The sequence below is a fragment of the Pistacia vera genome, unplaced genomic scaffold (genome assembly GCF_008641045.1).
Source record: "Pistacia vera cultivar Batoury unplaced genomic scaffold, PisVer_v2 Contig153, whole genome shotgun sequence".
In the NCBI taxonomy this organism is placed as follows: Eukaryota; Viridiplantae; Streptophyta; class Magnoliopsida; order Sapindales; family Anacardiaceae; genus Pistacia; species Pistacia vera.
In genome coordinates, this window is record NW_022195608.1 from 385059 (window position 1) to 397798 (window position 12740).

The window sequence follows — 12740 nt, forward strand, 5'->3', positions numbered from 1 at the left end:
GGAAATAGAGAGCACTTTGCGCAGGTTAAAGAAGGAAGCTCGGAGAAATTCTGAGGAAAGCAATTTGGTTTTTGATTCCCAATTTGCTAGCAACTCTGATTTAGAAGAGGAGGAAGTCATGGCTCGAAATCGAAGTTTGAAAGAGCTTGCTGCCCCTAATTTGAATAAAGCACCTTTATGCATAATGTTTCCTGTTTTAGATGCTGCTACTACTTTTGAATTAAAATCTAGACTAATACATCTCTTGCCCACTTTTCATGGCCTTGCAGGTGAAGATCCTCACAAGCATTTAAAAGAGCTTCATGTGGTTTGCACGAGTATGAAACCTACAGAGGTAACAAAAGAGCAAATTAAATTAAGAGCATTTCCATTATCTTTGAAGGATTCGGCTAAGGATTGGCTCTATTATCTACCCTCCGGGACGATAACCACATGGAACGAGATGAAGAAATTGTTTTTGGAGAAATATTTCCTAGCTTCGAGGGCGGCCAACATTCGAAAAGAAATTTGTGGTGTAAGGCAGCACAATGGAGAGTCTCTATATGAATACTGGGAACGTTTTAAGAAATTATGTGCAAGCTTCCCCCATCATCAAATTAGTGAGCAACTACTGATCCAATACTTCTATGAGGGCCTTCTATACACTTATAGGAGCATGATTGATGCTACTAGTGGAGGAGCTTTGGTGGATAAGACTCCTGAGGCTGCGAGAAACTTGATTGCAAATATGGCTGCCAATTCTCAACAGTTTGGCAATAGGCTTGACCTTTCATCTAGGCGTGATAATGAGGTAAATATTTCTTCCCTTGAACAACAAATCTCGAGTCTAACTTCTCTTGTTCGTCAAATGGTTGTAGGTAACATTCAAATAGTGAAGGCTTGTGGAATTTGTTCGGTAGAAGGGCATCCAACTGATATGTGCCCAACTTTTCAAGAGGAGCCTGTTGAGCAAGTGAATGCAGCGGTGGTTTTCCTGGACAACCGCAAAAGAGGTATGATCCCTATTCGAGCACATATAACCCGAGATGGAGGGATCACCCTAATCTTAGCTATGGGAATCCATAAGTGAATTAGCCCCACCCTCAAAACCGCCCAAATTACCAACAGTATAAGCAGCCATACCCCCCAGACAGCAACCGGACCAAACTTCTAATTCTGGTATGTCTTTAGAAGATATTGTTAAGTCTCTTGCTACTAATACTTTGTGATTTCAATAGGAGACGAGGGCCAGTGTTCAAAGTTTAGAGAATCAGATGGGACAGATGGCAATCGTAATTAGTAAGCTGGAGGCGCAAAGTTTGAGAAAATTACCTTCTCAAACGGTGGTCAATCCAAGAGAAAATGCAAGTGCGATCATCTTGAGAAGTGGTAAAGAGGTTGAGATTCCAACAAAGGTAGCCCCTGCATCATCGAAGGAAGAGAAGGAGAAAAATATAGTTGTAGACAGGAACGTTCCCAACGACGATGGTGTTCCTAAGAGTAAGTTTCCGCCTCTGTCCGATTATAAACCGGTACCATCTTTTCCTCAAGCTTTAGCAGAATCTAGAAAAGATGACTAGAACAAAGAGTTATATGAGACTTTTCGTCGATGCAAGGTAAATATTTCACTTTTAGATGCTATTAAAGAAGTACCTCGTTATGCTAAATTCTTGAAAGAATTGTGTACACTTAAGAGGAAATAGAAACTTAGGGGGTGTGAAACGGTGAGAGTAGGAGAAAATGTTTCTGCAGTGATTCAAAGAAAACTTCCAGCGAAGTGCGAAGATCCATGTATGTTTACTATCCCTTGTACGATAAGTAGCACTAGGTTTGAGAAGGCCATGATAGACTTAGTAGCTTCTATAAATGTAATGCCATACTTTATATATGCTTCTTTGAAACTTGGACCTTTGAATAAAATTGGTGTTGTGATTTAATTAGCTGATAGATCTAATGCCTATCCTAAGGGTGTAGTTGAGGATATTCTGGTACGAGTTAATGACTTAGTTTTCCCCACTGATTTTTATGTGCTTGATATGGAAAATGGTGATCAAACTGCTCCTATTTTGTTAGGACGACGCTTCTTAAAACATCCAAGAACAAGATAGATTTCATATGAGCATACTTACCATGGAATTTGATGTGAAATTGCATAATTTTTAATATTTTATGATGCCATGCAATATCATGACTAGACGATATAACAGGTTTATTGTCTGATATTGATGTACTTGATTCTTTGCACATGAGGGTTTTGACTTGATCGGAGAGATTGGATGGAAGTGGCCATTAGTAATATCTTGAGAAAAAGACTGAGGAGTTTGCCTGAGTATGAGGTTTGCAGGAAACTGTTGCAGCATTGATGATTTTTCAATGAGTTACAAACAGTCAAGGATACGTTTCCTATATGGTCATTACCAATTTCTAACGAGAGGCCTTGACGCTTGTTTTGCAGGCTCCCATTCCAGATTGAAGCCTCTCACCTAGTTTACCTCAAGTCACGTGTTCCTTGGAGTGGGTTTGAAACTATCCAGTTGTGATTCATTCAGCAACTTAGTGCATCTCAAGAAGAGAGCTTTGGTGCAAGTCCTTAAAGAGCATAAGAGCGGCTTATGGTTTGAAACTTTGCAGAATTAAAGGCAATTAGCCTCTACAGCAAGCTATCGTTATCTGCTGGAAGAGGAGCAAAAACCTTTTTCGTCAATCCGCAAAGAAATTGACCCAGCTATGAGCTGGATTGTTATGAAGAAGGAGATCCTCAAAACTTCTTAGATATGAGTGATTTAATCCGATTTTAGATAGCAATGGGGTTAGGCCCTGTTCGAATGTTCCCCAAAAAAGACCAGATAATAGTGTGAAACAATCAGAAGTGATGATTGTTCTAACCATGTTAGAACTGATGGCGGTTTGTATCGATTACAGAAAATTAAATGTGTACCCGCATAGGACCATCTTTCCGTGTCCTTTATTGATGCAAAGCTTGAAACGAGCTGGGACATCTTACTTGGTTTTTTTCAGTGATGGTTAATTCAATTATTTTCAGAGCATTAGAATTGCCCAAGGATCAAGAGAAGAGGACTTTTACATACCCATTGGAACTTTGCCATATAGTGTCGCACTGCCTTTGGCCCTTTGGCAATGCCCCAGCCATGTCCAGAGTGGAATGTGTAGCTATTATTCTTCAGATTATGTTGAGCATTAGCATAGAAGTTTTTATGGGATCGGATTGTGGCACAGTTTATGGAAACTTTTTGATAATTGTTTGCATTGACCTTACACTTGTTCTTCAAATTGCTGACCTTGATTCTTATTCTGATTGCATTTTAAGTACAATTGTCTAATTGGGCTTTCTATGTTTTATCTTCTAAATCGAAATAGCATGTATGTGTGAAAGAGTCTAATTTGTCATGGTGGTTCATTAGGGGACTTGTAGATACCAAGTTACTCAATCTTTACCTTACCCCACCTACTGTGCGGAAGTTGTTTCTTTTCTGCGGACATACAAGTTGTCTTTTGTACACGAAGTCATTCAGCCAAGGACTTCTGCACAAATAGCATTACCCGCTTATGTAAGTTGTTGCAAAAGGATGTGGTTTTTGAGCTCGTGAGGCAGGTAAGAGGCCTGTTTTTTGACACCTGAAAGGAACTGCTGACTTCTACCCACCATTATCTAGGCCGCCCTAATTGGACGTTCCTTTAAGAGCATTGTGCGACGCAAGTGATATGCCCATGAAGCGCTGTTTTGGATACAAAGGATTGGAAAGCATCTCAAGCCAATATTATGCTCCCAGGATTTTGAATGATGCCCAGTAGACTATTCCACTACGATGAGAAGAGAACTTTCGCTGTTGTTTTTGCTTTTTAGAAAAGGTTCGATCTGTAGTTTGCGTGGTACGAATAAAATTATTGTTTTTTCTGATCATACACAGCTTTGCGTTATTTGCTGACAAAGAAAGAGGCAAAACCGATTGGATTATAAGTGGATACTCTCTTGAGTGAATTCGTCTTTTAGGGGATCAAGACCAAAAGAGGGACACAAAATAGTGTCGCAGATCATTTGAGCGTTCGTCTAGTCATGTGGAGGAGTAACTTTCATTTACAAGAATATCCCTGACACAATTGGTCTCCACGAGTGTGAGACATTACCATGGGTAGTCAAAAGTCTTGTAACATTATTTGGTATCTACATTTTTCCCTCCTGGGTTTGTCTAGGGTCAAGAGATAAGATGAATAGTGATGCCAATATAGTGTGGAGTGGCCCCTAACTTTATGGAAGTCATGGTGTCAAATCAAGTAATAAGAAGGGTGCTTCCATGAAAATGAAATTTTTTCCATTCTCAACGTTTGTATTACTTGCATGTGGCAGGTCACTTTGGCGCTAGAGGGACAGTCGAGAAAAGTGCTAGAATGATAGTTTCTATTGGCCATCTTATTCGAGATTCATACTATTTTTGTAGTCATGCGATAATTGTCAAGGACAGGTAATATATCCCAAAAGAATGAGATGCCCCAAACCCCCATTCTATTTTGCGAAATTTTTTATGTTTTGGCATCGATTTCAGGGACCCTAGTTCCTGTATCTTTTGGTTATGTTATATTATTTTTCTTGTGTTGATTATGTCTCGAAATGGGTGGAAGCAAAGCCACTAGGACTGATGATTCTAAGTTGTTGCAATGCTATCAAGTCTAACATATTCTGTAGGTTTGGAATTCCAAGAGCTTAATAGAGTGCATCGCACAACTTTTGTGCAATCGCATTGGAGGGCTTTGCTGAAAAGTATTACATGTGACCCAAGGTTCTATGCCTATCATCCGCAACTAGTGGGACAAGCAAAGTGTCAAAACGAGAGATCAAGTCTCATTGAGAAGACGGTCATCCAAGTAGAAAAGGAAGTGGAGTTTGCGTTTGGACGAGTGCCTTGTGGGCGTATGGACTGCTATACGATGCCTATTGGTAGGTCACCTTTTTCGTTGGTGTTTGGGAACGTATGCCATCTCCTAGTTGAGTTAGAACACAAGGCTTATTGGGCAATCAAGAGTTGTAACATAAGATGGATGCAAGGAGAACATAGGAAGTTTGCAACTACAGGAGTTAGAGGGAAATTCGCAATAATTCCTATGAGAATCAGGATTTACAAGGAAAAGGCCGAAGCTTTTCATGACAAGATGATCTCTAGGAAGGAGTTTAAAGTTGTCAAAAAATCTCTCTATAGCCACGCGGCTTCGTTTGTTTCCGGTGTAAATTACGTTCTCGTTGGATTGGACCTTTGTTGTACGAATTGTTCCTCATGGTGCAGTGAAATTCAAAGTTTAGCAACTTCCAAAGTGTTCAAGGGCATGGCCATAGACTTAAGACTTTCTATGAAGGTCCTCCAAGAAGAAAATTGTGGCAGGATTGGACCTTAGGATCGACTTATTCAGATTGAAAAGACAGCCTGAGTCAGCCAACGACATAAACAAAGCGCGCTTGGAGGCAACCTAAGGGGGTTTGTTTTCTTATTCTCGCATTTTAATTTGGTTATTTTTTTTCCTTTCGTTGCTTTCATTACATGGGGACAATGTCATTTAAGTGTGGGGGAGGGATTTAGGTTGTTTTATGTAAAAAAAAAAAATAGTTTTTTGGCTTTAGGAAGGTATACCTTTGAGTCATGTCTTTGAACGTCTAGTGGCATGAAATAGTAACTTGACTTTTTTTGAGCATGTTCCTGACTTAGGATGTTAGCAATAGTTCATAAAATGAGTTAATCAAATTTGAATCTTTGTTGTTGAAACATATGTCTTGATAAGTTGTGTGAACTTGGTGACGAAGTATGATTGAGGAGTGTATAACACCCTTAAAGAAAAAAAAAATTGTTTCTCTTAAGCTAGTCCAAATTTGGGTTTAAGCAAATAGGAAAAGAAAAGAAAGGTATGTGGTGAGGTCAGAGGATATAAAACGCACTCACTCATAAACACAACCATGCATGAGATAGAGCATAAAATGCACTCATTCTTTTCAAAAGAAAAAAAAAAAAAATCCCTAGTTTGCTACCCATTTTAGTATAAAGAGAAAAGTTGAGGAAAAGTTGAGAGGGGAGTTGTACTGAATGGTTTGATTAGTTCCCTTTTGCATTGACTGATTGAGAGTAATGTGGAAATGATGAAGGAGATGAATGTCATTACACTCTACTTTTTTTATTTGCTGCTTCCTAAGTTAGGTAGAATATACATGGATTAATATTGTTGCTTATGCATCATGTGGTGTTTCTTGATATGACTTGAGTGTATGTTTGTTTGCATTAGTTTGCCCGAGGAGTGCAAAACTAATGTGGGGAATTTGATGGAAGCAAAATGTCCTATTTACCACCTTATCCATCTTATATTATTTTCTGCCTAAAAGACTCATTATTATTATTTTGGATTTAGATGCAAATGGAGGCGTTATTGCACGAACTAATTAAGTGAATTCGGACAGTTTTGACAGCTTCGTAATCTGGGCATAAACTCTCATCACCGGCTCCGATTGAGATAATTCAAAATGCTTGGAACTCTAAGAACTATATCTACAACTTTATGTTTGATTGGAGAATAATCGTCTGCATCAAGGTTGTAATCGGCTTTAAGTTAGCACCTGCATGCTGACGTTCTGGACATTCGTGTCATGCATCATAGTCATTTTTAGCGACAGTTTTGAAGACATGCAACGAAATTACAGCTGGAAACACACCATTCCTATTGTATTAGACTCGTTATTTATTTTCAATTACTCAGATTAGGATAAGTTATTTTAGGATTTAGAATTTTTAGGAGATTGAGGGATTAAAATTGATGGATTTAAATGGAGAGTAGAGCAGATTAGGTGTTTAACAAGACACCACACCTCTCCCTCTCCTCTTCGTGAATTTTCCTTTGATTTTGTTATGCCCATGAGTGGCTAATTTTTATAACTTGGTCGAAGGAAACAAGACCTCAGAATCAATAAACTGTGAGACAATTGGTTTTTTTTCTTGTGGTCAATTATGTTTGAGTATTGGAATGTTCTTTTTGTGCTATTTTCATGATTGTTGCTTATTACTAGGAGGCCTACTAGTTGTTAATTTTTGCAATCTACTGCTAAGTTAATATCAAATCGTAAGTGTTTGACCCTCTAACTTGTGGAGTAATTAGGGTTTAGATTTGCTGCGTCGGAATTATAATCTAAGAGAATTTGACTGAATAAAATTCCAACCGCTTGAGTTGTGTTGTTTTAGCTCATCGATCTCTCTAGGTTCTTAAGGCTGCCACTGAGTTAAATCTTTGCGCTTGTCTAGGGTGTTTAGTAGTAAGTTAATTAGATTGCTTGTTTCTTAATTAATTACAAACTAAGGAAGATAGGAAAATAGTTCCAACGGGAATATTCAGGGTATGAATTGATTTATTTTGTATCGATGATCAATTGTAAGATTCGATGGTGGATGTTGACTAGACCAAGTTTCGTTATTTGATTGATTTCGATAGTAATTTGAATTTGTTTTGTTTCCTGCAAGTTATTTTGTTTTACTCAAAACCCAGCCTTGTTCACTGTTACATTAACATCCCTAGAGACACTTACTTCGTGTGACGTCCCTACTCACAACTACTACGTATATTTAGAGGTTTAATGTCGGTGGCCTACACAGCACGCCAATAGGTGTCTTGTTTAGGAGGGGACAGATGGCTCACTGTAAGAGGATCAGGTGCTAGTTCCAAAAGGACAAAGATGTATTATCGATCGCATATTGGGGTTTGTATTTGTCCTCATGGCGTGCAATGAGCTGGAAGGAAATGCTCCAAGCAAAGCTTGTAGCGAAACTCTACATGGAGGCCGAGTATATTGCATTGTCAGATGCCGCCAAGAGGCAGTCTGGATTAAGAAGTTCGTTACTGAACTTGGTGTGTTCCCACGATTGTGATCTTATAGACATCTATGTGACAACAATGGCAATTGTTCAAGCCAGGGAACCACAGTCTCATCAGAAATCCAGACACATACTCAGAGGATTCCATCCTCATCAGAGAGATAGTTGAGAGGAAAGACTGCCGATTAGTAAAGTGCTACTGACGACAATCTCGCAGATCCACTGACAAAGCCTCTGTCGCAGCCGAAGCATGACACACACTTGGCGATCATTTGGTATTAATACTGAATGATTGGCTACAGTGAAGTGGTGAGATTGTTAGAGTAGATGCCTTAGAGCCATCAATATGTAGAATTGACTCTCTTTGTAATAATGTTCTTAATCAATAAAAAGGCATTTTATTCTATATCGCTTAAATCATATTATTGCAATATGTATTGATATATGTCGTCTTAGAATGGTAAAACGCGTGACGAGGGTATCAAGTGTTTCAAAATCTTGATAGTGAGAATCCTAGAGCACATATGGTGCCATTCTAGAAACTGTGTACCCCTAGTATTATTCTGAAGTAAGGGCACAGATAATACGGTAAGGCTATCATAGTGTTGAACGACCTTTCGAAAGGCAATGACTGATCTCACTTGTCAAGCTTGTTGGTGACAACCTGGTCACCATATGTGCTTGTTAAGGCGGATACACGCAGCAAGTTCACTGGACTGACCCACTAGAGGATTCCATATGGATGGTACACCCACGTGTCTATGAAAAATCCTCTAACGAATGGGGGTGTACATGTGTATCTTAGACTTGAGATCACAGGACGCTTATGCACCGATTGGTGTAGCTGACACAACTAACGCAATTCTATTCAGAGTTACAATATTGGTGATTGGCTGCTCAAGGAGTGTATCAGACATGGTGGCTTGACCGAGGATTCATCCTCCAGGACGGAGAAGTTATCTCACGGCGCAATTCATACTGGCATGACACTAAAACTGTGCCACAGTTGGGATTGAGTTGTTGCTCTATCCAGTTTTATAATACGGTCATTGTTAGAAACTGAATCCATAATATCGAGAGTAACCCAAGGTTGACACTATTCTATGCGCTTCTATCTCGTCGGATACGTATGATGAAAGATCGAATTGTATGGTAAGCCTAATCGTTACAGGTAGCTATTTGCTGAATCGAATTATGGGGGCCATGATGCCTTGCTAGGGGCCAATCTGGTCTATGGTTATGTAGACGATTATTGTGTGTTAATCGCGATATATACACTACCGGTATGATGAGGACCTATGGGTCACACACATAGAAGCTAATTTAAGATCCAAGAAAAGAAAGGGTGTTTTCATCTTTTTAAGGGAAAGAGTATTTGGTAATTTCACAGTGCAATTAAATTTGCTGAAGGTCGTAGCCTTATATTTATTAAAAAATTAAATAAGTGAATAACGTATTAAATATGTAATTCACATTATGTCATTAAATCATCATTATTGTTAACTGTTAAGATAAGTTAAATATATATTACTGATTTATTGAATAATGATGAAATAAATAAAATATCTAATGAGGGAGTGTTTGGTAACATGGGGTGTTTGGGTTGGAGCCCAAGCCTATTCCATAAGGGACTAGTGCATTAAAGTTTTACTATAAAAGAAAATGTTTATTTGTAAAATGGAACAATTAATTCATTAGCTCATTTTTCATTGTAAAACCAAATACACAGCAGCCCCATTTCTCTCCCATGGAAGAAACCCATTTTGCCTAAAATCAATTCATTTTGATTTCATTCTTCTTTAATCTTAAAGCCAAAGAGGATCTAGCAAATCCCTCTTTGGTTCTTTGTGATTGTCTTCGTGTGGACTTCATAAGTTCGATCCTACGCTTGGGTCGGTAACAAATACGTACAAAGACTATTTTGGAGGAGCCTCCAAACGTATGTATGTTATTCTAAACTCTTGATTAACCTTTTGTGTAGATTTTACTTTAATATAAATTGTAAAATTATACCCTTGATCTTGGCTCATGTAAACGATCCTTGTATTATATTTTTTTTGTTTCTGCTGCGTATATGGATCATTTACTAACATATTGGGCCACAAGGAAATTCAATTTTGATATGACCATGGCCAGTGACCATAGGAAACTCCAACTTTCGAAGTTAGATAAGCTAAGACACGAAGCTTATGAGAACTCTCGCAACTCTAAAGAGAAGACTAAGGCTTTTCACAATAAACACATTGTTATGAAGTCATTCTCTCCTAATCAAAAAGTGTGGCTCTTTAACTCTAAGCTTCGCCTCTTTCCGGGGAAGCTTCAGTCACGATGGGATGACCATTTTATTGTTCTTAATGTTTTCCTTCACGGAGCTGTTGAAATCCAAAACCCAAAAACAGGACAAGTTTTTAAGGTTAATGGCCTAAGACTTAAACCTTATGTCGATGGCATTACTAATGGAGAGGTGATTGAGGAGTGTTCTTTCTTGGAACCACATTAGCCATTTTAGTGTACTGAGTCTGGCTGAAGACTTTAAACTTAGCGCTTGTGGGAGGCAACCCACCTTTGTAAATATGTTTTTACTGCTTTTATGTTTTTGTTGTTTTTGTCTTTGTAGGGATTGCCATGTTTGGAAACTCATTAACTAGTCCAAGGCTACGCTTACGCATGCTCCACAAACTCCATTGGTGACAACCCTACCATTGTTCCTCAGGTTGTATCTCTCCACCTTATATGCTGTTATTGTTAGATTTCTTGTTCTCAAATATGTTAAAGGATTTTAATGTTATTGATCATATTGTCATTTGAGATCATTTGATGCTAAGTTGGGGAGGATGTTTGTAGTTGTGGGTCATTGAGGACAATGACATTTTAAGTTGGGGAGTGTTGATTTGATTTTTTATTTTTGTGAAGTGTTGTTGATGATGCTTTTGTGGAGATTGTGATATTTTTGTGAAGTGTTGTTGATGATGCTTTTGTGGAGATTGTGNCAATTTCTAACGAGAGGCCTTGACCTTCTGTTTTGCAGGCTCCCATTCCAGATTTGAAGCCTCTCCCTAGTTACCTCAAGTACGTGTTCCTTGGAGATGGAGGAACGTTACCAGTGATCATTTCCAGCAAACTTAGTGCATCTCAAGAAGAGAAGCTTGTGCAAGTCCTTAAAGAGCATAAGACGGCTATTGGTTGGAAAATTGCAGATATTAAAGGAATTAGCCCGTCTACATGCATGCATCGTATCTTGCTTGAAGAAGGAGCAAAACCTTTTCGTCAACCGCAAAGAAGATTGAACCCGCCCATGATGGATGTTATGAAGAAGGAGATCCTCAAACTTCTTGAAGTTGGAGTGATTTATCCTATTTTAGATAGCAATGGGGTTAGCCCTGTTCAAGTGGTTCCAAAAAAGACCAGAATAATAGTTGTGAAAAATCAGAATGATGAGTTAGTTCCTACCCATGTTTAGAATGAGTGGCGGGTTTGTATAGATTACAGAAAATTAAATGCTGTAACCCGCAAGGACCACTTTCCTGTGCCTTTTATTGATCAAATGCTTGAAACGTTAGCTGGTCATTCTTACTATTGTTTCCTTGATGGTTATTCAAGTTATTTTCAGATTATGATTGCTCCAGAGGATCAAGAGAAGACGACTTTTACATACCCATTTGGAACTTTTGCATATCGTCGCATGCCCTTTGGCCTTTGCAATGCCCCAGCCACTTTCCAGAGGTGTATGGTTAGCATATCTTCAGATTATGTTGAGCATATCTTCAGATTATGTTGAGCATATCATAGAAGTTTTTATGGACGATTTCACAGTTTATGGAAACTCTTTTGATAATTGTTTGCATAACCTTACACTTGTTCTTCAAAGATGCATAGAAACTAACCTTGTGTTAAATTCTGAAAAATGTCATTTTATGGTTAACCAAGGTCTAATTTTGGGTCATGTTGTTTCATCTAGGGGAATTGAGGTAGATAAAGCCAAAGTTAACATTATTCAATCTTTACCTTACCCCACTACTGTGCGGGAAGTTTGTTCTTTTCTTGGACATACAGGTTTTTACCGAAGATTCATCAAGGACTTCTGCAAAATAGCATTACCCTTATGTAAGTTGTTGCAAAAGGATGTGGTTTTTGAGCTCGATGAGGCAGGTAAAGAGGCGTTTGACAAGCGGAAGGAACTGCTGACTTCTACCACAATTATCTAGCCCCCTGACTGGAACGTTCCTTTCGAGATAATGTGCGACGCAAGTGATTATGCAGTAAGCGCTGTTTTGGATCAAAGGATTGGAAAAGCATCTCAAGCCATTTATTATGCTTCCAGGATTTTGAATGATGCCCAGAGAAACTATTCCACTACTGAGAAAGAACTTTTAGCTGTTGTTTTTGCTTTAGAAAAGTTTCGATCTTATTTGCTTGGTACTAAAATTATTGTTTTTTCTGATCATACAGCTTTGCGTTATTTGATGACAAAGAAAGAGGCAAAACCGAGATTAATAAGGTGGATACTTCTCTTGAGTGAATTCGATTTGGGGATCAAAGACAAAAGAGGGACACAAAATAGTGTCGCAGATCATTTGAGTCGTCTAGCTCATGTGGAGGATGAACTTCATTTGCAAGAAACGTTCCCTGACGAGCAATTGTTCTCCACGAGTGTGACATTACCTTGGTATGCAAATCTTGTAAATTATTTGGTTACTAACATTTTTCCTCCTGGTTTGTCTAGGGCTCAAAGAGATAAGATGAAGAGTGATGCCAAATACTATGTGTGGGATGGCCCCTACTTATGGAAGCATTGTGCAAATCAAGTAATAAGAAGGTGCCTTCATGAAAATGAAATTATTTCCATTCTCAACTTTTGTCATTCTTATGCATGTGGAGGTCACTTTGGAGCTAAGAGGACAGCGA

General features: G+C 38.6%; 1 non-coding gene across 1 annotated transcript; it reads right to left on the minus strand.

The window, feature by feature from the left end:
* Positions 1 to 490: 490 nt before the first annotated feature.
* On the minus strand, positions 491 to 597 carry LOC116124598. The gene has a single exon (XR_004127231.1). It is a non-coding gene; the product is annotated as a small nucleolar RNA R71 (small nucleolar RNA).
* Between the last annotated feature and the right edge of the window lie 12143 nt (positions 598 to 12740).